This window comes from Staurois parvus, unplaced genomic scaffold (genome assembly GCF_062004578.1).
Source record: "Staurois parvus isolate SC_StPar_1 unplaced genomic scaffold, SC_StPar_1.0 ptg000303l, whole genome shotgun sequence".
Lineage (NCBI taxonomy): Eukaryota > Metazoa > Chordata > Amphibia > Anura > Ranidae > Staurois > Staurois parvus.
Genome location: NW_028318099.1, coordinates 5,842,645 through 5,868,241, shown reverse-complemented (window position 1 = coordinate 5,868,241; position 25,597 = coordinate 5,842,645). Strand labels below are relative to the sequence as shown.

The window sequence follows — 25,597 nt, the reverse complement described above, 5'->3', positions numbered from 1 at the left end:
TCACAATTCAACCCAGACAACTTCAATTTGCATTCTGTTATTGTACTGACAGGGCCATTGGCACTTAGCACTTCAATCCACTGGCATTGTGGCTGAAAAGTTATTTTTAGGTGCAGGTGAACTATTAATGAGTCTTTTTCTTTTTTTTCTGAATACTTCTGCTTCTATAAGGACACATACACACTGGGTGTCTAGACCTCCTGCGCCCAATTTTGCCCCAGATGCAGAGGTGCATCATCCAAACCCACTCCCTGCAGCCTGTCAAATTCTATGACATGCTGAAATATGCTGGGGCTGGAAGATGTACTGAGTGGTGCTCACATTTCGGGTTCTATGTGTTCAGGAACATATGCCAGAATGCAGGTAGTCTATGTTCTTATCATAGGTCCCTGAACGCATAGGGCCCTAAGCACAGGTGGCATGTGGTACAGCCTCCAGCCCCAGAATATTTCAACCCATCATAGATATGGACAGTCTACAGGCAGTGGGACTGGGCGATTCACCTGTGCCTCCCGGGGGGTACATGAAAAAACTTGGATGCACACGGATATGTATTTAGCCTAACATTTAGCTACACTCGTATTCTTTATGATCATAAAATGAAGCAACAACAAGATTTTGAAGAATAAGTGTACTTTTTAACCATGTTGAACCAGCTATGTATTCCACCTCTTTATATGCTGTAATACATCATCTTGGTCACTGTAGATTCAATATCAGATCCAGACTTTGTTAAGGTTGTATTGTGACATAGCCAAGTGGTTTATTAATTGCCTTCTGTAAATATAAAGGTTTGTGTTCTGACCTTATTGATAGTTGCATGCATTATTTGCCAGTAATTCTTATCTCATTTGTGATATTTCAGTCTGTTGCTCCGCCAGGCACGGTTAAAGCGATATTAGGCTCCATGCACACTAGTGTTTGCACTCCTAGAAGGTATTATGAGCATTTGTTTTCCTTTCTCCTAGAAGCTAATAGTGTTATGTGTCCATGCACACTATTGTATGCTAGAAGCATTTTTCAAGGTTCAGCATTTAGGAGCAGGAAAAAAATGTTTTTTAGAGTTTTTGGGAGCATTTTCCCAGCAGAAACAAAATAATGAATGCTCCTAAAACACTTCTAACAACTTTTTTTGAGCACTTTTTTTTTTCCAAGTAATGCAAAAACGCTAATAAAATGCTAATGCCACTAAACACTTCTACAAGCCAAAAAAATGCTATTATCAGCATTTTTTTCTAGCTTTTTTTAAACTTTTAGAAAAGCTTACTGATACTTAAAGTGATTTTGTTAGGCTTATTTTTTTTTAAAGAAAAAAAAAACAAACATGTCTATACTTACCTGCTCTGTGCAGATGTTTTACACAGAGCGGTCTGGATCCTCCTCTTCTTGGGTTTCCTGTCCGTGCTCTTGGCCCCTCCCTCCTGTCAGGTGCCCCCACAGCAAGCAGCTTGCTGTGGGGGCACCCGCTGCTCTGTGTGCCCATTCACACATGGAGCAATAGCTTGGCCCTGCTCCTCTCTTCTCATTGGCTCACTGGCTGTGATTAACAGCAGTGGGAGCCAATGGTTCCAGCTTCTGTCTCAGCCAATGAGAAAAGGGATAGCCAAAACTCCAGTGCACATCATTGGATTGAAATGGGTTTAGGTGAGTATTAAGGGGGGGCTGGGGGGATGCTGCACAGAGAAGGTTTTTTACCTTCATGCATAGAATGCATGAAGGTAAGAAACCCTGAGCCTTTAGAACCATTTTAAACCTTTGGACAGCAGCATTATCAATATGGGAAGAGGGCAGTGTTACATGGACTTAACATAAGCAACTAACAAATTAAGGCTCGGTTCACACAACTTAAATGCGATTTTTCATTACTTTCAGTGCGATTATGTAATGTTACTTTGTTGCATCTTAGCTGCAACTTGGCTGCATTTTTGTATTATCTGTGGGGCCAAGTCACTCTGTAAATACCACCGAAGTAGCACAGGAAACTTTTCCAAATACACACTGTGCTGAGTCATATTGATGTGAACAGGCACCCTTGAATATAATGTGATTTCCCTTACCATGCAATTCTGTGTGACTCAAGTCGCATCAGAAGTCACACCAGTGTGGACCAGCACTAAAGATGAACGCCAGATAACACTTTAAATAATTACAGCAACATTTTTTTTTTCCTTTTGGGAAAAAAAGCATTATGTTTAACAAAAACTGACCATTTGTAAGCAGTTAGTGGCAAATGGCTTGTACCAACTGCCACTTTTGCTGGAAAGCTTGTTGAAAGGAAGTTGAAAAATAACAAACTTGCTGGTTAGATCATCATTTGTTGGCTGGTAGAAAGTTCATTTGGTTGCAGGCTGTATGCATGTGGTCAGTTGCTGTCCAATGTTTGCAAGAAGTTTAAAGCAGAACTTAACCCATAACAACTTGATAACATAATGTTCTGTAGCAAGAAACACATTCCACATTAATAATTATGCTTCCAAAATGAGTGTGTGCTGTAAATTGGCTCCAGCATTGTTCCTTTTTCTTCGTGCTGGAAGCTGCCATTTTGCTGAGTCCTGAGCAGCAGTAAATCCTTAGACTGCCAGCAGATCAGTGTCTACATTTTAGGCACAGTGCCAAAAAATAGAGAGCAACTCAGCATGTGCAGAGCAGGGTGAGACCATGTATTACTGGATTTTAAACAGTATAGGCACATGTTTCAAATCTTTTACATAGCTATATTTGCAAAAGGGGTCAGCCTGAAGTGCTTTAGCAGGACATCATTTTCTCACTAAAATTCTTAACTACAGAAGCACTATTTAACCCCTTTTTTACCAAAATCTATACATTAATGTTTCTCCGGACAATGTCTCTTGCCAAGTGCATGCTAATAAACATGTGGCTCAATTGATCATCATTTTTTAATGACTGCTGGGGTCTGATGATTGGGAATTAATCAGAGTGGTTCCTGATGATCTTATAACTATATCAGTTCTGAAATAAAGGTCATATGCAAACTGGAGGTTCCACTGACAAAAAATATAAATCTTCAGCCTGCATATGAACACTGCCACCCTCAGGATGCAGGGGTCATCTGCAATTACATCTACTTAATAGTGTAACTGTCAGATACAATTGCATTATTAAAAATAAAACATTAATTTTAAACATGTATTTTTTTTATTTTTGTATGCAGTTGCCAGCCTCTAAGAGAAAAAAAACTTTTTTTTAAAAAATTAAAACCATATACATCCTTAAAAATATATTTTTAAAAATATTAAAATTATTTATGTGCGCAAATTAGTCATAGAGTTATTGTTAAAATGGAGCTCCAACCAAAAGGGGAGGTTCTGTTGAAGGACTCCTCCTCCACTCCCTGTGAAGAATTGGCACCTTTGAGGAGTGGGAAGGGGGAGCAGATACCAATTTTGAAAGGTACACGCTCCCACTTCTGCTCTGGCTGCCTAGCAGAAGTTCCCCTCCCCCTCCCACCCCACAGTCTTTTAGGACCCAGAAGAGTGTGGGACCATTCACAATATGCAGTGCTGCTTGCGCATGCGCAGTGGGCACCTGGCTGTCAATCTGTCACAGCCAGGTGCCAGCAGTTAAGATGCCAGGGACAGAAGATGGCAGGTGAACCCAGCTTGGGTGAGCACACCGCTATATCATGGGACAGGTAAGTGACTGTTTTTTAAAAATCAACAGATACAGTTTCTGTAGCTGCTTTTATTTTTTTCACAGGAGATTGGAAAACCGCTTAAATTAATTGACACATGCTGGAGGCTGTAAAATGTGGCCTGGGCATCTAGGCATCAATGAACTGTGATCACAGAAGGGTTAACGAGTGGCATTTGAGAAACTCATACAAATCTACAAATCTTTAGATCTATAACTGTTAAATAAAGGTGACATACCAACAACCTCTGTAATGAAATCCATTGGAATAATAGCTAATACAATACAATACACTACACTCTACATAGTTTCTTTCCCTAGTTGTGACCCGAAATAACATTTCAAATATGGTAAACTCCACTAGTTATCTGTATGTGAAGGCCAATTTGTATTATTTTAGACCTAAAATAAAAGTGGGACGTTGGCTATGTATTTTTAAACTGATTTGTTAATCAGAAACCTATGTTTGAATAGAAAGGAGTCTATTTACCATTAGTACCAAATGCAACCTCTCTTGGCTGTCTTATCTATAGTTTAATATTTAACTGTTCTAGAACTTTGCACTGTGGCAAAAGAAGGGTACAAAAGACAGACAGCCATAGCTAGTATTGATGAAAGTGGTTCAATCAGTCTATGGGAGGTGGGGCTAAAATTCTCAAAAAATACCCCAAAATATCTTGATTTGTCAAGAACAAAGTCAATGGGATGATTTACTAAAGGTAAAAAGACTGATTACTCTGCAAGGGAATGAGGTGAAGGTCTGTTGATTTCCATCATCCAATCATGTGCAAGGAAAAATACAGTTTGTTTGTTTTATTATTATTATTATTATTATTTCCTTGCATGGGATTGGGTATCCTTTGCAAAGTGAATTACAAAATTAACAGCCTATTTGCCTTCATTAAATTAATTCCAATGTCTACCTTTCCTTGCTGCCCCCTTTTCTGTGTATTATTTTCCAGACAGTTAGAGGGGCACTTTATTAACTGACACTGAATATGGCACCTGCTAAGAAGCTGTTACTTTCCCTATGCATTGTTACATTTAGTTATTAGTTTAGAAAGCTTAGAGCTAGATGAGAGGATTGGATACATAACAATAAAGAAGTATTTTGGGTAATATGTGTTGAGAAATTTACAAATGTTCTATTAGGAAGAAATTCTTAGAATTAGGATTTCTTTCAGTTTCTGAAACCGAATGTACATTCTACTGATGTTAGCAGCTAAGCTGCACATGGTGTGTTACTTGATTTCCTGCGTCGTTGTAGACAGGATGTCTCTATCACTTTACATCTTATATATCATTCTTAGAAAGAAACTAACACTTTGGTCAGTTCTAGAAATTCAGGATGTTCATGTTTTTTTAAATGTTCTGTTAAATGATCTATGTTAATCACTTATTATGGTTTATCTGTTTCAGGCCTAGGTCACACCATGTGCAGACATGCGTTTTTGTTTTGTGTGTGCCCTTTTCACACCACAACACTGGTATCCTGTGCGTATTTTTTCTCTGGAGAAATATGCAACTTGTGTGCATTTTTCTGCGCAGAAAAAAGGATGTTATACCATTGATATGGTGAGAAAAGGGCACATAGACAACAGTTGTTTCCTTTGTATTCCTGCAAAGTCCTACTTTAGAAAATCATATATCTCTACACTCCTGTGTGAACAAGATTCTATTATTTCTTCTTTTTTCTTCATCTTCTTTCTTCCTTCTTTTTCTGTCTTTTCTTCTTCTTTCTTCTTCTTCATTATGTTCTTCTTTCATCCTCTTCTTTCCTCTTTCACCTTCCTCCCTTCTTTCTCCTTCTTTCATCTTCTTTCTTTCAAATTATTATTTCTTCTTCTTCTTCTCTTCCTTCTTCATTCTTTCTTCTTCTTTTTCTTTCCTCATTCTTTTCTTCTTCCCTCTTCTTCCTTTTTCTTTTTCGTCTTCTGTCTACTTCTTCCATCTTCTTTCTTCTTGTTCTTCCTTTTTTCCTCATTTTTTTCTTCTTTCTTTTTCTTCTTCTTTCATCTTCTCCTTATTGTTCTCCTTCGTCCTCTTCTTCTTTCTTCTCCATTCTTCTTCCTTCTTCTTCTTCCTTCTTCTTCTTCTTTCTTCTTCTTCTTTCTTCTCCTTCTTTTTTCTTCATCTTCCTTCTTCATCTCCCTTCTTCTTTCTTCTATATCTTCTTTCTTCATCTTCCTTTTTCATTTTCCTTCTTCATTTTCCTTCTTCATAATAATACACATGAAAAATAGATTATCTTAATAAAATTATATGCAGGCAAAATTAAATGTTCCCATTGATCCCTCCCACCCCGTGGTTGTTCTATTTGAATTTGTTGCAGCCATAGTGAAAATATGAATCTGTCCAATGAGTTGGACCTCTTAAGAAAACTGCAAGGATTTCAGGAACTAGGTTCAAGATGTTTTAGGCCTCATTCACACGGGAGCTGGGACTCATGGTCTATGCATGGGATATATAATTACACAACTAGAGACACCAGGTGCTGTGTCCAAGCAGCCCATAGAAGTGTATGGGTATGCGGCAGCTGCATGGGCACAGCTGCTTGACCCATTTTTACAGGCATGTGGGTGAGAGGCTTTGAATACGCACTATCTTAGTTCAGGGATACACACCCACACCTGCACACCTGTCAAATTGCAATGAGTCTGCGCATCCGCTACATCCCCATACACTTCTATAGGCTGCCTGGCTATAGCACCTGGTGTCTAAAGCCGTATAAACACATGGTCCTTCATGGACTATGGGTCTCAGCGCTTGTGTGACACATCCAGACAGGTGTTGCAATTGTGTAAGGCAGACCCGGACCTAGGGGGGTGCTGGAGTGGGCTATGCCCCCCTAGATTTTAGCTGTGCCCCCCAGACTCTGAGAATGAATTCACAAATCCATGAGACCTGATGAGGACAGTTGATGTAAGGGGGCACTCTGACGGGGACAGTTGCTGTAAGGGGACACTCTAATGGGGACAGTTGATGTAAGGGGGCATTCTGATGTGGATATTTATTGTAAGGGGCAATCTGATGGGGACAGTTGATGTAAGGGGGCGCTCTGATGGGGACAGTTGATGTAAGAAGGCACTCTGAGGGGGCAATTGATTTAAGGAGGCACTCTGATGTGGACATTTATTGTAAGGGGCACTCTGATGGGGACAGTTGATGTAAGGGGGCACTCTGATGCGGACAGTTGATGTAAGGGGGCACTCTGATGGGGACAGTTGATGTAAGGGGGCACTCTGATGGTGACAGTTGATGTAAGGGGGCACTCGGAGGGGGACAGTTGATGTAAGGGGGCACTCTGATGGGGACAGTTGATGTAAGGGGGCACTCTGATGGGGACAGTTGATGTAAGGAGGCACTCTGATGGGGACAGTTGATGTAAGTGGACACTCTGATGTGGACAGTTGATGTAAGGGGGCACTGTGATGCGGACAGTTGATGTAAGGGGGCACCCTGATGGGGACAGTTGATGTAAGGGGGCACTCTGATGGGGACAGTTGATGTAAGGGGGCACTCTGATGGGGACAGTTGATGCAAGGGGGCACTCTGATGGGGACAGTTGATGTAAGGGGGCACTCTGATGGGGACAGTTGATGTAAGGGGGCACTCTGATGGGGACAGTTGATGTAAGGGGGCACTCTGATGGGGACAGTTGATGTAAGGGGGCACTCTCATGGGGACAGTTGATGTAAGGGGGCACTCTGATGGGGACAGTTGATGTAAGGGGGCACTCTGATGATGACAGTTGATGTAAGGGGGCACTCGGAGGGGGGCAGTTGATATAAGGGAGCACTCTGGTGGGGACATTTAATGTAAGGGGCACTCTGGTGAGGTCACCTGATGTAAGAAGGGACTGTTATAGGAACTTTGATATAAGGAGGAACTCTGAGAACTCCTAATATAGAGGGACACCTGATATAAGGGGGCACAGGTTCTGTTTAATCACCTAAACTAATGAGAGCATTCCCAGTTGAGTCCTGCACCACCTCTGCACTACCTGTAAGATGTTTCTTCCGGGTGATGACTCCGTGGTACAGAAGTGTGCCGAGTGAACAAGGAATACTGGCTCCATGCACCCTTGTCACACTGCTGCCATTATGCCCACTGACATTTTTACTGCACCCCCAGATCAGACAGGTAGATCTGGCCCTGGTGTAAGGATAGGTTCAGACATTTGCGTTCATGAAATGCGCACACAATTGCACGCTTTCCCAACGCTTGGAAGAATGCGCTGCCTTTTAGCAGATTAATTACTAATGGCCCCCACACATCTGCCAACATGTGCCAAACCACACGTTGGTGCAGCAGTCTGCGATTCTATGTGGGACGTTTCTGGCGCACTGAAAAGCACGGTCTGCCCTGTCTGTGACCAGCATGGCAATGCACCTGTGCTAGGCATCACCTGTAGGTCAGGACTCAGGAGGACACTGCCCCCTTTTCCCACTATACCCCCCCCCCCCCAGTGTGTGACAGACACTTCTTCTGGGGAGGGGAACGAACGTGCTGTGTACTCGTCCCCAGGGCAGACTGTCATGTTGTCACTCCATTGACGTCATTCTCCTCCATGCCTGTCCCCTGTGCCCGGCAGGCCTGTACACAGTCCCTCTCTCTGTCACACACACACAGCCTCTGCTTCCCACAGCAGCCCCGGTCCGCCGTGAGCGCGCCCGTCCTCCCCGTGCACGCGCCTCCCTCGTTGTTTTTCATGAATGAAATCCAATCGGGCGGATATAAATAGCACGGGAGAGCGCTGACGTCACGAGGCGAGCTGCTGCTGCTGCAGCTGGAGATCGGGTTGCATTAGACGGCTGTGTGGTCGATTCACAGATTGTCTGTGTGCCGCGGGAGGGCGGGGCCAGAACCCAGAGAGGGGCGGGGATGGAGAGAAGGGGAACGTTCACCCCATAAGATGGAGCGGGGAGAGGACCATGAGACAGCCCGAGCCTAGCCCACCACCTCCCGACCTGCCGGAGGAGAACGACTGAGCCGGGGAGAGGACACAGCAGGTGTGTGCGGGGGATAGCGCCGGCCTGGGCTGTGCTGTGGAGGGATGCTGAGCGGATTCCTGGACAATGGGAGACTGATGGGGAGACGTGAAGAACGGGAGTCAGGGGGGAGGAGGGGATCCAGGAGATCAGGGCGGATGGCGGAGGATTTGTCTCCCCATGTGTGTGACATCCACCGTGCCGGCATTGTGTGTGTGTGTGTGCGGGGTCTATGGAGGGGTGTGTTGTGTTGTGTCTATGGAGTGTGCTGTGTATGTTGTGTTGTGTCTATGGAGTGTGCTGTGTATGTTGTGTTGTGTCTGTGGAGTGTGCTGTGTATGTTGTGTCTATGGAGTGTGTTGTGTTGTGTCTATGGAGTGTGTTGTGTTGTGTCTATGGAGTGTGTTGTGTATGTTGTGTTGTGTCTGTGGTGTGTGTTCTGTATGTTGTGTCTATGGAGTGTGCTGTGTATGTTGTGTCTATGGAGTGTGTTGTGTTGTGTCTGTGGTGTGTGTTCTGTATGTTGTGTCTATGGAGTGTGTTGTGTATGTTGTGTTGTGTCTGTGGTGTGTGTTCTGTATGTTGTGTCTATGGAGTGTGCTGTGTATGTTGTGTTGTGTCTATGGAGTGTGCTGTGTATGTTGTGTTGTGTCTGTGGTGTGTGTTCTGTATGTTGTGTCTATGGAGTGTGCTGTGTATGTTGTGTTGTGTCTATGGAGTGTGCTGTGTATGTTGTGTTGTGTCTATGGAGTGCGTTGTGTATGTTGTGTCTATGGAGTGTGTTGTGTTGTGTCTGTGGTGTGTGTTCTGTATGTTGTGTCTATGGAGTGTGTTGTGTATGTTGTGTTGTGTCTGTGGTGTGTGTTCTGTATGTTGTGTCTATGGAGTGTGTTGTGTATGTTGTGTTGTGTCTGTGGTGTGTGTTCTGTATGTTGTGTCTATGGAGTGTGTTGTGTGTGTTGTGTTGTGTCTGTGGTGTGTGTTCTGTATGTTGTGTCTATGGAGTGTGTTGTGTGTGTTGTGTCTGTGGTGTGTGTTCTGTATGTTGTGTCTATGGAGTGTGTTGTGTATGTTGTGTTGTGTCTATGGAGTGTGTTGTGTATGTTGTGTTGTGTTGTGTCTATGGAGTGTGTTCTGTATGTTGTGTCTATGGAGTGTGTTGTGTGTGTTGTGTCTGTGGTGTGTGTTGTGTGTGTTGCGTTCTGTCTATGGAGTGTGTTGTGTCTATGGAGAGTGTTGTGTATGTTGTGTTGTGTCTATGGAGTGTGTTATGTATGTTGTGTCTATGGAGTGTGTTATGTGTGTTGTGTCTATGGAGTGTGCTATGTACGTTGTGTTTATGGAGTGTGGTATGGAGTGTGCTGTGTATGTTGTGTTTATGGAGTGTGGTATGGAGTGTGCTGTGTATGTTGTGTTGTGTCTATGGCGTGTGGCACGGAGTGTGCTGTGTATGTTGTGTCTATGGAGTGTGTGCTGTATTATGTTGTGTCTATAAAGTGTGTTGTGTATGTTGTGTTGTGTCTATGCAGTGTGTTGCGTATGTTGTGTTGTGTCTATGGAGTGTGTTGTGTCTATGGAGTGTGTTGTGTATGTTGTGTTGTGTCTATGGAGTGTGCGGTGTATGTTGTGTTGTGTCTATGGAGTGTGGCATGGACTGTGCTGTGTATGTTGTGTCTATGGAGTGTGTGCTGTATTATATTGTGTCTATGGAGTGTGTTGCGTATGTTGTGTCTATGGAGTGTGTTGTGTATGTTGCGTTGTGTCTATGGAGTGTGGTATGGAGTGTGCTGTGTATGTTGTGTTTTGTCTATGGGGTGTGGCATGGACTGTGCTGTGTATGTGTCTATGGAGTGTGTGCTGTATTATGTTTTGTCTATGGAGTGTGTGCTGTATTATGTTGTGTCTATGGAGTGTGTTGTGTGTATGTTGTGTTGTGTCTATGGAGTGTGGCATGGAGTGTGCTGTGTATGTTGTGTCTATGGAGTGTGTTGTGTATGTTGTGTTGTGTCTATGGAGTGTGTTGCGTATGTTGTGTTGTGTCTATGGAGTGTGTTGTGTATGTTGTGTTGTGTCTATGGAGTGTGTTGCGTATGTTATGTTTGTGTCTATGGAGTGTGTTGCGTATGTTGTGTTGTGTCTATGGAGTGTGCTGTGTATGTTGTGTCTATGGAGTGTGTGCTGTATTTAGTTGTGTCTATGGAGTATGTTGTGTCTATTGTGTGTGTGTGCTGTATTATGGTGTGTATATGGAGTGTGTTGTGTCTACGGAGTGTGCTGTGTATGTTGTGTCTACGGAGTGTGGTGTGTATGTTGTGTCTACGGAGTGTGGTGTGTATGTTGTGTTGTGTCTATGGAGTGTGCTGTATTATGTTGTGTCTATGGAATGTGCTGTATTATGTTGTGTCTATGGAGTGTGCTGTGCTTGTTGTGTTGTGTCTATGGAGTGTGTTGTGTATGTTGTATTGTGTCTATGGAGTGTGCTGTGTTTATTGAGTGTGTGCTGTATTATGTTGTGTCTATTTAGCGTGTGTGTGGTGTCTATGGAGTGTGTTGTGTTATGTCTATGGAGTATGTTATAGAGTGTGTGTGTTTGTCTCTGGAGTGTGTTGTGTTGTGTCTGTGGAGTGTACTATGAAGTGTGTTGTGAGTGTTTGTGTTGTGTTTATGTAGTGTGGAGTGTGTTGTATTATGTTGTCTGTGGAGTGTGTTGTGTCTGTGGAGTGTGTGTTGTATTATGTTGTCTGTGGAGTGTGTGTTGTATTATGTTATGTTGTGTCTGTGGAGTGTGTTATAGAGTGTGGGGTGTGTGTGTCCTGTGTCTGTGGAGTGTGTTATAGAGTGTGGGGTGTGTGTGTCCTGTGTCTGTGGAGTGTGTTATAGAGTGTGGGGTGTGTGTGTCCTGTGTCTGTGGAGTGTGTTATAGAGTGTGGGGTGTGTGTGTCCTGTGTCTGTGGAGTGTGTTATAGAGTGTGGGGTGTGTGTGTCCTGTGTCTGTGGAGTGTGTTGTATCTATGGAGTGTGACGTGTGTGTTGTGTCTATGGAGTGTGTGTTTAGTGTTGTGTCTGTTTAGTGTGTGTGTTGTGTCAATGGATTGTATTGCTGTAACAACCCTCCTGTAGGCAGGCATGAGGGGGCTCAGGCATATGATGACTTCTAAGTACACACAGCTGATCTGTTGGGGGTATATATACACACACACACACACACACTCTATTTGATGGCATGCCACAGACAGGGACATCCAAGTGCTAAAAATCAGACGTCACCTTTCATCCGTACAACCGTTAAAAGCTCCAGCCTTGTGTGCATGAGGTTGTGTTATGTAGGGAGGACCAATCCTTGTCATACATCAGAGAGTTCACAATGACACATCATTGGGGCTCATTCACAGCATCTCTGCACAGATCAATGCAAGAGTGCATAGAGATCATTTGTCATCTAGGTGCCCCGCTCACACAACACAGCTCAGAAAAGTAGACATGATGCACTTTTACACAGTGTTAACTTACAGTCGCCACAGCGCTTCGCGACATCTAGAGGTGCACAGAAGTGAATGAAGTGTCATTGTGTGACGTTTTTAATAAAGTTTTTTTTTTCTTTATTTAAAGCAACAAATTATGTTAAAGTAATACAATCACATTCCTTAAAACACAAACAGGCCCACTTATCCAAAGATACAACACATTTCTAATGTAAACAATATGATTCTCCTCTTACATTACATAATAATACAAAAACAGGACAAAATAAAGGATAAGGCAAATGCAGTTTTATATCCAGTGAGTCTGCTCAGCTCAATACCTTAGAATCCTTTACAGATTAAAATTTCCATATTCAGTTACAGGTATTTAACCACTTCGCCTCTCACACCTGTTCACCCCCTATGGACCAGAGCAATTTTTACATTTCTGCTATGGCCCTGTTTATTCGGTGATAACTTTGTCATTACTTTACGATAACAACATAAGTCATATATTGTTTTTTTAGTATAAACAAGGCTTTCTTTTCTTGAGTATTGTCTTGTAACAATGATCTTTATTTTCACAATTTTTAGAGAATTAAACTAAACAAAACACGCTTTTTGTTTAGCAGTGTTTAAAAATAGTGTTACTGCACATAAAAAGCACTCATTGTATTCACTCATTTGTTCTGTTTAAAATTATACTAAAATGACGATTCTAGTACAAAGCATTTCAAAGTTATTTACAAAGGAGATAAAGGTTTTTTTGTTTTTCTTTTTTCAATCTTGCACGTTTTGCTATGTGATACGTGTAAATATATGTTAAAGGTGTAAAAATATGAATGAACAAAGCAAACAAAACCAAAAAAAGGTTTACATTTTATTAGATAGTAAAATAGAAACTAACAAAAATAAATCTGCAGATAAATTGTAATTGAATGGAGAAGGAGATTGAGTTATTTCGGGCTGGATAGAGTAAACTAAGGGTTAAAAAGGGGTTAAACAGAGGAACATTTAATTACCAAAAAAAAAAAACCCCAAATTTTTTTTACTTTTCAGGTTAATTTACCTGACTTCATCTACAGATTGTAGTTCTTTTAACCTGTAGATGAATAAGCAGAAAGATACAAAATGAAACAATGTTTCTTTGTATCCTTCTGTATTTGAGGCTGAGCAATTTTGTTAATAACTATTGCCAGACTGTTCTTTTGTTTTTTGGCAGCTCCAGTTGCCAGGACCTTCTCTGTGTCTGCTACTCAGCAATGTAGCTGTCATTAATCAGAGCTGAACTGACATTTACAGGGGTTCGGCAGCAAGGCAAAAGGAATGGATGTTCTACACATGTCCTGTGTACAATGATTATATTATTATTATACAGGATTTATATAGCGCCAACAGTTTGCTCAGCGCTTTACAATATAAAGGGAGACAGTACAGTTCAATACAAGAGGGTTAGGAGGGCCCTGCTCCTTGGAGCTTACAATCTGAGACATTTTTATGTGTGTAGAACGCCCAGAGTCTGCAACTGGTTAATACAGTGTTTTTTTTGGTGGGGTTAAGGGTAATCATTATGTTGTTCCATATAAGATCGCACAGAGATTCTACAATCAGATTGTAAAGTATGTGATCAGCCTTAGTGCGCCACATGTTGAAGCAGCACATTGCAATGTGCAGAGATGCATAGGTGTGATTGAAGTGTCATTGTGTGACATTAAAGTTAAAAGAAAGGTAAACAGTGCCTTGTGTTGTAAATCTAAACAAGACTGTACAGAGATTGCATAGGCCATGGTCAGCTTCAGTGCACCACATGTCACAGCAGTGCATCACAACATGAAGAGGTCCATAGACATTGGTGAGGTGTCATTCAGTGACACTTTAATAAAGTTTAAAGAAAAAAGAAAACAGTGCCTTGTGTTGTAAATCTAAATAAAATCACACAGAGATTGTACAATCATATTGTATAGACTGTGCTCAGCCTTAGTGCACCACATGTCACAGCAGCATGTTGCAATGTGCAGAGGTGCATAGATGTGAATGAAGTGTCATTGTGTGACACTTCAATAAAGTTAAAAAAAAGGTAAGCAGTACCTTGTGTTGTAACTCTAAATAAAACTGTACAGAGATTGTATAGGCTATGGTCAGCGTTAGTGCACCTTTAGTTGTCACAAAGCAAAGCACCACCCCTACATGAGCGATTGTTGGTGTTCTAGATGTACTTTGGTTTTATAACAGCCCTTCTGGTCCCTAAATTGGATGGACCTGCTCTGTAATGCCCCGTACACACTATAAGAAAATCGTATGAGGACCGATCGTCTGATAATCAGATCGTTAGTACACAGCTTTCGAGAGCCGATCATGACAGTTCATACGAAAATATCTGAAGGGACAAGCGCAAAAAATTTTCTCGTACGATACCAGATCGTACGATTTTAATCAGTACAGTAGTCGTCTGAAAATACAATATAAATACAACGCAATACATGACATCACTTTCAAAATTCTTTTCTTTCATAGGAGAATTTACGTATCTTTAGTAACTTTTTCACTTCAATGTGAGACTAGCAGGCGAAAAAAAACGGCCGATTGTTCGTCCAATATTCTCATCGTGTGTACGGGGCATTAGTGTATATAAACCCTAAAGCCAGGGTCATGGCTGGAAATCTTTTTCTGTCTGTTTGGTGTAATGGCGCACTGTATAAAGTTTTCTAACCATGTACCTACTGTTTTAAATAGAGTTGGGAAGGAATAGAACTCCTGCCAGGTTTCCTGCAGTCAAAGGCTCCATTGGAGAATTCCTTCACTTCCTGTCTGGAAGAAAGTTGTCCTCAGGACAGGAAGTGAGGGGAAATCTCTAACCACAATACAGACAGAAATGTGTGTGTGTGTTTGTTTGCTTGTCTGTTTTTGTGTGTGTGTGTGTGTGTGTGTTTGTTTTTTTGTGTGTGTGAGTTTGCTTGTTTGCTTTTTGTGTGTGTGAGTTTTTTTTTCATGTAAGTAGGGGAGTGCCAGAACCTCTGTCAGCTTTGTAGGCCTCATGCACACAGGAGATTTTGGAAACTCTTCCAGAAGTTTTCCTCTTGGCAGCAGCGTTTGTGCAGAAAAAAAAACGCATGACCCTTGTACAAGTGTCTAACGGTTTTACAAGCATTTATGTGCGTTTAGAGATGTCAAGTGCTTGGGTTGGGTGTTAAAGAAGAATTCCAGGCAAAATTGTTATTTTCCCATGCAGTGGGGCTGTGCCAGCACTGAATGAGTTAAATGCTCGTTTTTGTCTAGGGGCTCGGACAGCAAAGATATACTTACCTAATCTGCCGATCCTCCGAGTGCAAAACCAGCCTCCGCCGTTCCTGTTCCCCCACATGCTAGCAGTATTGGGAATGGGCTGTTCATGACGTCATCACTCCCATAGACCAGTTCTGGATGTGAGGATAGCAGGAAGAGTCCACCAATGGATGTGGAGGAGCATGGTTTTTCCGGAGGATCATAGGATGGGGTAAGTATAGCTTTTCCCTAAACCCCTGGACAAAACAAGCATTTAACCCATACAGTGCGAGCACAGCCCCACTACATGGGAAAATAAAAGTTTTGCCCTAAGTTCTACTTTAATTTTTTTAATTGGCCATAATAATAATAACTTATTCTGGCCATTGAAATGAATTAGCAGTCAAGCGCTACAGGCACTCCCAGACACACTGGCAGTATTTTTGATTTTTTTCCTGCCACTAAAGGTCTGTGTGCATGAACACAGGGTAACACAGAGGGGTGTTTAGATTGTGGCCAAGTCGCACTGTGTGTGTCTATATAAACACACAGCCCTGCTCAGGATCAGGCCTGCACAAGTGCCCCCATAGCAAGTGGCTTGCTATGGGGACACCTGAAGATGAGGAGCAGAGAGCAAGGTGGGGGATCCCAGAAGAGTAGGTTCGGGGCCAGTCTGTGCAAAACCATTGTACAGAGCAGGTAAGTATGACATTTTTTTTTATTTTAGGAAAAGAGGTTTAGAACCGCTTTAGGAAATTATTATATCTGTTGTAGAATTTCTTAGCTGAAGATCCTGCAAGTAACAGCACTTCCTGTTGCAGGGTGACAACACTAAGCCTCTACCTCAGGATTAGCAGCAGCATTGTCAGCCTGTTGTGTGAGTCCATTCAGTTGGTTATTAGACTATCTATCCTAGCTTAATAAAACTGTATACAGAGAGATAGGATAATGTACAGTACTTTGTGTATATGTAGAAATAGAGTACAGTGTACACTGATGCATTTAATAAGTCAATTCAAAGAGTGCTAGGGCTCATTCACTTCAGTGGACACAGTATACCATGGCTGCTGGTGTGTGCTGTGAAGGGAGACACAGTATTAAAATCAAAAAGAAAAGAAAAAGGATGCACCGACCTAGTGCATAACCAAAAAAAATAAAATAAAGATTATTTAAAATGTAAAAAGTGGGTCATCTACTGACAAACACATGAAATGTACAGGCATGTAATAGGATGCAGACGAGACCACCTCTAGGTCAACAGTACCCAGCCAGTGGTATGGGAAGTCTCCGTAGCATCCTAAGGCTTACATATTTTGAGGGACAGACCCTCTTCTTGAGGGCCAAAGCAAGTGCAATGCCTGTGCATTATAAATAATACATGACAATGTTTTTTGTTTTTTTTTTCAACTTTATTTTAATGTAACAAAATTGATATTTCATTCATTTTTATTTACCACAGCGGGTTGGTATGCAGTGTCTTGTATAGAGCAGGGTTGCTCAACCAGGATTCCATTGAACCCTAGGGTTCCTCCAGAGGTTGCTAAGGGTTCTTTGACTAATGAGCAATTTCTGCCTCTCAGATAAGTCCCAATGACACCATTGATCCTTTTAGCTATCTGTAAGGGGGAAATTCTTCCCAATGACCACAAGTGTAAGGAGTGTTCTTCCCACTGACCATCACATTAATCTATCAAGAGATGTAGATTTAGTCATTTTTAACAAGGGTTCCATGAGACCAGAAAGATATTTCAAGGGTTCCTCTGTGTTGAAAAGGTTGAGAAAGATTAGTATAGAGCATGTCCTACTTTTTTTCAGGGCAGTAATGTGAACTGAACTCCTAGGACTTGCCTGTGCCTTGTGTGCAGGGGCGGACTGACAACTCACGGGGCCCCCGGGCAATAGGGGATCAAAAAAGCCTATGAAAAAGCCAATGAAAGGTACAAGGGGCATCTCATGGGGCCCCCTACTGACCCCGGACCCTCGGGCAGTGCCCTAGTGCTCGAATGGTCAGTCCGCCCCTGCTTGTGTGTACATTGGGGCTGAGTTGGGCAAGGCTGCCCAATGCAGCTCAATGTATATAGTGTGAGTAGGCCCAAGCCTAGACCAACTAATCCAGCTTGCTGCAGTGGGGTTAGTAAAGAATGAATAGCTGCTAGGGTGTTTGTTTTGTTGGGCTCTGCGTATGGTTTTTAGTACAGTTGTATACATTTATTCTTATATAAGCATAATAAACCCGCCATCCTGTTATGTTACACATGCTGCACCTCTAAACAAAATAATAGCGGAAATATGTACACGTTGCTAAGCACATAAAAAGGCGAAAGTGTGGGCATTGTACGGAAATGTCTGTGGAGTGTATCAGAGTTATTGTGTAGGGTTTAATTATTGAAGAGCAGAGTGGAAGCTGCACCCTGTGCTCAGGTAATGTCAGGAGATGACTAGGTAGCGGCACACCTGTAAGTCTGTCATGTAGAGTCGTGAGTCATACTGACTGCATGTCCGCTTCTTTATCATTGGACTATATATATTCGTCTAGTAAAGTTCAACATATGAACAGATCCCACCTGCCTCTCATTCAGAGCGCAGCCTCTGTCCAATGAGACAACATTCAGTTATTGTGAATTCCAGCTTCACAGATCCGACTCCACTGACAGTTCAATCAAGGCAAACTGAGAATCCTTTTATGTGCAGCCTGCATGCTGGAGACCAGGTGAGGTGACTCAATTTTTAGGTGACTCACAGAAAAGATCCATGTTTTCAGTGCAATTCTTTTAAGAATTACACTGCAGGTTTTGGTAAATACTGCTATCTGCAACTAGTAGTTCCCACAGGCAGAACACTACAATCCCTTATGGTGGCCATACACGCTTTAATCTTATCATCTAATTGATGTGCGATTCAAGCCAACCAATGGAGTCTGCAAACAATCAATTAGGCGTAACTTCCCTTCTGATCAATTTAGATTGGATGTGAGTAGATCAGCCAGGCTGGAAAATGATCAATCATTTTGCATCCATTGGCACCACTGACATACTTTGTTTATGAAAAAGATCATATTTCAATCGATCAGATTCTGAGAATGCATAATGGAAACAGATGCAAATAACAACTTAAAATCGCAAGTTACAATTGTATCTTAAGGTGTTACTAAACCCCACAACAGTTAAATCAGTCTGTATATGCAGTAAAGCATGCTTTATATACTCACTGTGGAACCTAAGCAGTTAAACATCTGCATTGTATAAAAAGGCCATTTGATTCTGGCTTCTCTGCTCCTCCTCTTGTTCAAATGTCCATATCTTATCTTCTGATAATACAGACTGAACTGTAGCCATTCTGCACATGCTCAGTTGGGTATGTATTGCTAGAGAGTTTTTTTTTTTTTTTCTTTCTTGGGAGAGTGCATGTGATCAGCACAGGGCCAATCAACACTGCCCAGACAGAGGTCAGGGGTTTTGCATCCTCCTAGAGCAGAAATAAAACTCCTTCTACAAGCTTTAGCCAGTGCTCTGCTGAACACTGATAGATATTACACGCCTGCTTTAACTGTTGATGAGAAAAAGTATTTAGCAGTTTATATTTACTAAAATAATGGCACTTCCATGTTGTGTGTACTGTGGGAGACCAGATATAGTGAATGCAGGGTCCTGGGTTTAGTTGCACTTTAAATATCGATCAAATTCCACTTTGTGATGTGTGGCATATTGATCAAATGGGTTGTCAACTATAGATTGTGTATGCTCACTATTAGTTAGTCGTGAGACCGGCTTCTGTCAAACAAGCTGCAGACAAAGGCAATAATGTGGCTGGTTCTTGCTGAACCGACCATCTTTCAGCCGATTTTTGGCCTGTGTGTACCCAGCTTTTGTCACTTGAAGCTCAAAAAGGTACATGTGCTTTTTGTGAACTTGGCTTTTAAAGTCAATAATTCTCTAAAAGTTGGGTTGTTCTTTAAGCCACCCCTCAGATCCTTACTTTATTCTTTATATTTATTTAGGTTTATAATCATTGCTCAGTTTTATGATATATTGAAATTAGATCTCAGTTGTATTGAGTATATCACTTGCATGTAATATTCCATTAGAGTATGGTTTTATATTAAAGCAGAACTGAAGTTTTGCTATGAGAAGCAGCGAGCAGGCAGGCTTTTATAGCAGAAGAGACATGCAATGTCTCTTCTGCAAATAAAATGCCCCTACGTACCTGCTCCCTGTGTTCTCCAGCGCTGTAAACTGACCTGCGCATGCGCAGCTCAGCTTATGGGTCCAGGCTGGTGTCTGTGTGCTGGGATGACTGCCTCCTGCGCAGATTGTAAGCTCGAAAGAGCAGAGCCCTCGAACCCCTTGTGTATTGTTTTGTTACTGTATTGTCTCATGTACTGTCCCCCCACTATAATGTACAGCGCTGAGCAAACGTTTTGGCGGTATATAAAGACTGTATAATAATAATAATGCAAAGGAGTGATATTATCCCACATCAGCACACAGAAGAAGATGCTGGTGGCAGCAGGGGAGCATTGGAAAGATACGTTTAACCCCTTTAGTTCTGCTGCTGAAAATGCAGTAGAAGGTGCTGAAACAGAGTTGGAAGAGAATACCCAAAACTCCCAAGTGGACTGGAAACAGTTGGGAATCTTGGCAGAGAGGAGTACCAAGACATACTGTAATTCAGGCATGATCAGGGGCGGACTGACCATTTGGAAACTCGGGCACTGCCCGAGGGCCGGGGGTCAGTAGGGGGCCCCATGAGATGCCCCTGGTACCTTTTTCATAGGCTTTTTTAAGTTTTTGGAAGGACACAGGGGCCCCATGATCCCCTATTGCCCGGGTGCCCCATGAGTTGTCAGTCCGCCCCTGGGCATGATCACCCTATCAGGTTCTATTTCTGGATGGACTTCTCTTCCAGAAAGTCATGAAATTATGGCTTCAGTTAAAAAAGGTCTGTTTGCCAGTATTCCAGTTATAGTTTTTTAGTTAAATGCTCAATTCAAATCACCCGCCAACCTTTCCTTTATATAGATCACTGGAGTAGGCACACTGTCCCTGTTGGATTTTTAATATTATGGAATTTGCTGTGTTGTAGTGAAAATGTACTTTAATACATAAAAAGTATACATAATACATAAAAAGTAGTTATAGCTAGTTTGAGTGTTTCTGATTTGTTGTTTTCATGTTATTACCATCCAACCTATCCCCGGTGTCCCCTTAAGTGGGTCTTCGGGAGGGGTGGGATGGAATTTCCAATCACGTGACACCATGACAGCTCGGTCACAATGAATACACTCTCAGCAAGGGGCGGACTGACCATTTGGAAACTCGGGCACTGCCCGAGGGCCCTGGGTCAGTAGGGGGCCCCATGAGATGCCCCTAGTACCTTTTTCACAGGCTTTTTTGAGTTTGGGCAAGGACACAGGGGCCCCATGATCCCCTATTGCCCGGGGCCCCATGAGTTGTCAGTCTGACCCTGCTCTCAGCACAGAAACATTGGCTGGCCATGGCCACATGTGTGCGCTAAAGCCCACTTGTTGCTGACACACATATGTGTTATGTGAGCAGCAAGAGGTTCAAAGGGAAGTTAGGGATGTTATACTCACCTAGGTAGATGTTGCCTCTACACCGAGAACTGCGTGATCAAAAACTACTGAATGCCCAGTTCTCAGGATTCAGTGAGCAGAGAGCTGTTGACTGTCAGTCCAGTGCTCACTGGAGCGCTCGGCTGTGCAGGGAGCAAGAGTGGCTGGGTCAGGCTCTGAGCCAGCTGCCAGCCAGGAATCTGGGTGGAACGTGACATTAAAGTTGGGATCCTCCAGAGCCCAGGCCGGCTCAGTGATCTCAGCCAATAGTCTATCAGTTGAAACTGGGTCACAGGAGTGCGGAATGAAGTTCACTCCTCTGACCTACAGGAGAATTAGGGCCAAAAGAGTTTTGGCCATACCTCTCCTTTAATGAATATAATAAGATCCATATAATTTTTTTTAATTGTTGTATTCCTAACTATCTATGTGTAGTAAAGCTAAGCTGTTGACGTATTTTTATACTGGTACCTAATAGGACTGGTAGTGATAATGACTTCAACAGTATGGTGGTGGTGGGGGATGTTGGGGACATATTGGACAATCTAATAGGTGTATGTAATCATAAAAGGTTTTGGAAACCCGGCGAATGGGGTTTTCTTTATCCTGTGTGACAGGACCATAAAATGCACCGCTGAACAGTATAACTCGGCATATTTTATGTGTGAGGGAAGACACTGCATGTAATTTTTTCTCTAGCATATAATCCTCCTGCATGCTTGTCTGACAGTGTGCTGGCAGATTACTGCCTAACCAACATAACTACATCTGTCACAGTTTAATTGCTGCAGACCCAATGCTGAAATGTGACATTGCCCTAAGAGTTCATCGGAGGATGCTCTTGAACTTTGTACTTTATTTCCTTTTTAGTGATAGTGAGTCATGGCTGTGTAAGGCTTCCCACAGTTCTTTACTGGAAATTACCTGCTACCATTTTGCTGACACTATATAGTTTGTGGGGAGGTAAAATCCAGATTTGTGATGCTTGTCTTACATAACATTCAGAGATACTCATGTCAAAAAAGAGTCTCCTTTCCAACAGCTATAATGGAGACGCTCTACAGCTGGTCGTATAGTAATATCAGCCTACCTGAACAGCTTCAGCCTTAAATTCCAGCAATCCAATCCATTTATTATGTGTTTCCAGATACATCTGCTCTGCATTGGTGCCATAAATAAGAGGGATGTCTGATACGTATTCAGTTATTTCTTTACTTCTCTGATCAATTTGCTGAATGGGTCGGGAATGTTGTGCTGTGCCCTTATGAGTGTTGGGTGTCCGGTTACTAGGTCGAAAATGACTTATTTTTACATAACCAGTCCAAACTACCTTAAGCTGCCCATACATTTAAGGATATCCCTCTTTTCATCTGAGCAGACTAGGAGAAGTCCATAGATTTCCCCCAACTAGGATGAACTGCATAGACAAGTGTCCCATCCCAGCGATTGTATACTGATTGTCTGCAGTCACTGTTTAGCTGACATTTTCTCCCGAGCTGGGTGGTGTCAGCAGGGACAACCATAGGTCAGCCTTCAGCCAATTCACAGGAATCGGACGAATAAGTACCTTGTATGGCCAGCTTCCATAGTAATGCTTTTTTTACATGTGCCTCCAGCTCCTCATAAAATGACTGTCTTACAGTGGGGCAACTATTACTCTAGGTGGTCTCATTTCTGACCACTAAACCACACTAAGATGTGTGTGAACTCTTAGGTTATCTAAACAACTTTCTCACCCAGACTTAGGGGTGTGTGTATAGAATTGCACTGTGTGGATGTCCTAAGCATTTGCCTTGGCACAACGAATGATCCTCCATATTGTTTGCAATGCAATTATGATTGTCCTCTCCATCTAGGGGCCTGAATGCAGTATTTTTCTGAAATACCTCAATAAAAATAAATACCACCTTATATCCCCTAGATGGAACTGGCAATCATAGGCGATGATCATATTATAACAATACAGGGATCATTAGACGGGGTGATTTTCTTTCCACAGGTTGCAGCAAAGAAAAACGCTCAATTCCACCGTCAACACAATCAGTGGTAATGGGGGAAACCGTCCCATGGAGCCATTGTGTTTTCCCGGCGGGTGGAGTCGTCCCCGCTGGAGATCAAGGTGATTACTGCTAGCTGCTATAATAGCGGCTAGCAATAACTACATTTAAAACCTGGTAGGTTGGTTGTACCCAAGTTGTTTGATCAGTTGATCAACTTGGGTACATTCAGTCTGCCCATATATGGTTCGAATCTTGGCCAGTCCCTGCTGATCGGTCAAGATTCCAACCATCTATGGCTGGTTTAAGACATTTGCATGACAATTTTTTTTTTTTGCATGGATCCCAAGTATGTGAAATAATTGTTTTAACAAGAACAGACTGAATCAATCAATCACACCATGAAAGTTTAGGTGGTAGGTAAGGCATGGGAACGCTATGGCAACCAACTACAATATTTTAGCACTGTTTTTCTTGGGATATTTTGCCTATTTGTAAAGCTACCCACCCTCTCCAAAAAGAACTCACTGTAGTCTGTTTTGTAGATACCTTTTCCAGTTTATAAATACTTTTGCCACCCTGGAATACTAGTACTCTAAATATAAAGTATGGTAGTGGATTGGAGAAAAAAATGTATATGTTAATTAAAAAAAAAGGGGTGGGGGATGCGTATTTTAAAAAAATGAGAGTATTAAGTGATTTATATGATTTTAAATAACTGGAAAATTGTACAGCTGCTCGTTCTTTCATGGCACAGGATAAAAAGAACTGCATTCTTTAGAAGACTTTTTTTTTTTGTTTGCTAAGTTCGGGTAATTAAAGCTAAAGGCCATTAAACAGTTTCAAATTAGTGTAAAAGTTAACACGTTTGGACTTTGGACATAAACAATTGTTTACTAATTAAATGGCAATGACTTTGGGGAAAGTTCTAGGACATGATCTATCCCCGGGGAAGCTTCTATTCTACCGGTGGTAGAAAATGGAACACAAAAAAATGTTGTGTCATTTATAGTGTGTATGGTCAGCTTACAGCTCCACGTGAGAGTTATTGTGACTATTTGTGTTAATAGCTAGCTGATGAAATTTGCATGCCTCCTTCCTGCTTTCCCTCCCTCCCTTATCTGCTGTCACACGTTGTAATCACAATTGCAACATGAAGCAGAACACTTTGTCTTGGTATTAGGTACTCGTGAGAAACTTTGTTCTATCCAAAGCATGGTACTGATACATGTGTGCGCGCTCGTGGTGTTCCCTTTTTTTTGTTTGTTTGTTTAGTATTGTTTTTTTTTATGTTACGATATCAAATATCCAGTAAACATTTCCAAAAGCAACTAATAAGAACAAAAAAAATGACATTATTGACCTTATTCAATGCACCCTGTGAGCCTCTTACTGTATGCATTAGAAACTGAAGAAAATCAGAGCCTGTCTCTATTTCTGGCTGAAGGACTTTCAGCATCATCTAGCCCTTTTCCTTCTCAGCTTAACAGTCCCCGGCCTGCCCCTTTAATTTACTGGATTTCAGTTTTGTCAGCCATGAAGACTCGGTATCATACATGGGCTTTAGGGTGGTCTGTTTTCAGGAGCCCCTCCTGCTTCATTAGTAGCATCTCCCACCAGTCTTTATTGATCTGCATTGCATAGAGAAATGTACAGACTCGGTGATGACATCAATGGGAGAGATTTACTAAAACTGGTGCACTCAGAAACCGGTGTAGCTGTGCACGATGGCCAATCAGCAAATTTTGCACAATGCGGTTTTAGTAAATAATCGCCATTGTGTCCAAAATAAGATATGTAAGGAAAACAGGTTTCATTTAAAAATGTAATTAGCATGTTGAAGAGGGAAGGCATGAACCAAGAAAGACAAAATATTGAGCTTTAAATTGATTGTAAAGCTTTGGTATTGTTTGTTTGTATTATTTTTTATAACAAACATATCATACTTATGCCCCTATTCTCCTTTTATTGGGTCCCCTACCCATGCTCCTGGCCCCTACCCTGCCAAGTGCTCCATAGCAAGCCACTTGCAATGGGGGCACTCGTGCTTGCTCCCGTGCCCTGCTCTGTGTGTCCATAAGGCACATAGAGCAAGGCTTTGCCCTGCCTCCTGCTCCCTTGTCATTGCCAGTGGCTCCTGCTGCTGTATCAGAGCCAATGAGGAGCGAGAGAGACCTGGCTTTCTTGCACGCCACTGGATCGAGATCAGGCTCAGGTATATATTTAGAGGGGGACTGCAGGGGAAAGCTACATGCAGAAGGTTTTTTACCTTACTGCATAGAGTGCAGTAAGGTATAAAAACCTTCTGCCTTTACAACCACTTTAAGTGATACCAGTACAAGATTGTCTCTGGTTGTTATGGGTCACTGCGTTTAGGAAATCATCTTGTACTGGACTTATCCAGCATAGTTAACCCTAATTGCCTGCTATGAGTTAATAAGCTAAAAGCTGAATTCCAGGTTTGGACATTTTTGCATACTTACATTTGTCCAGCTTGTATGTATGTATGTATGTATATATGTATGTATGTATGTGTCATACCTGGCTGATCCCCTTGGAAGCTGAACACAGGAGGTCACCCACTCAGCACAGGCATCAGTCAGAGAACACTTTCCATTTTCTCAATGAATTTAAAGCGTTTTCTGATTTGGATAAAGTGGGTTT

The 25,597-nt window shown here is 42.1% G+C and overlaps 1 protein-coding gene and 1 pseudogene across 1 annotated transcript in view; both read left to right on the top strand.

Moving 5' to 3' along the window:
* LOC149457742 (uncharacterized) overlaps positions 1-10,830 on the top strand; it is a 175,408-nt pseudogene extending 164,578 nt beyond the window's left edge.
* Positions 8,508-25,597, top strand: part of RHOBTB1 (Rho related BTB domain containing 1) — a 54,279-nt gene continuing 37,189 nt past the window's right edge. The window contains exon 1 of the mRNA XM_089683199.1: positions 8,508-8,663. The gene's annotated coding sequence lies outside the window, so the exon portion shown is untranslated. The remainder of the gene's footprint in view (positions 8,664-25,597) is intronic.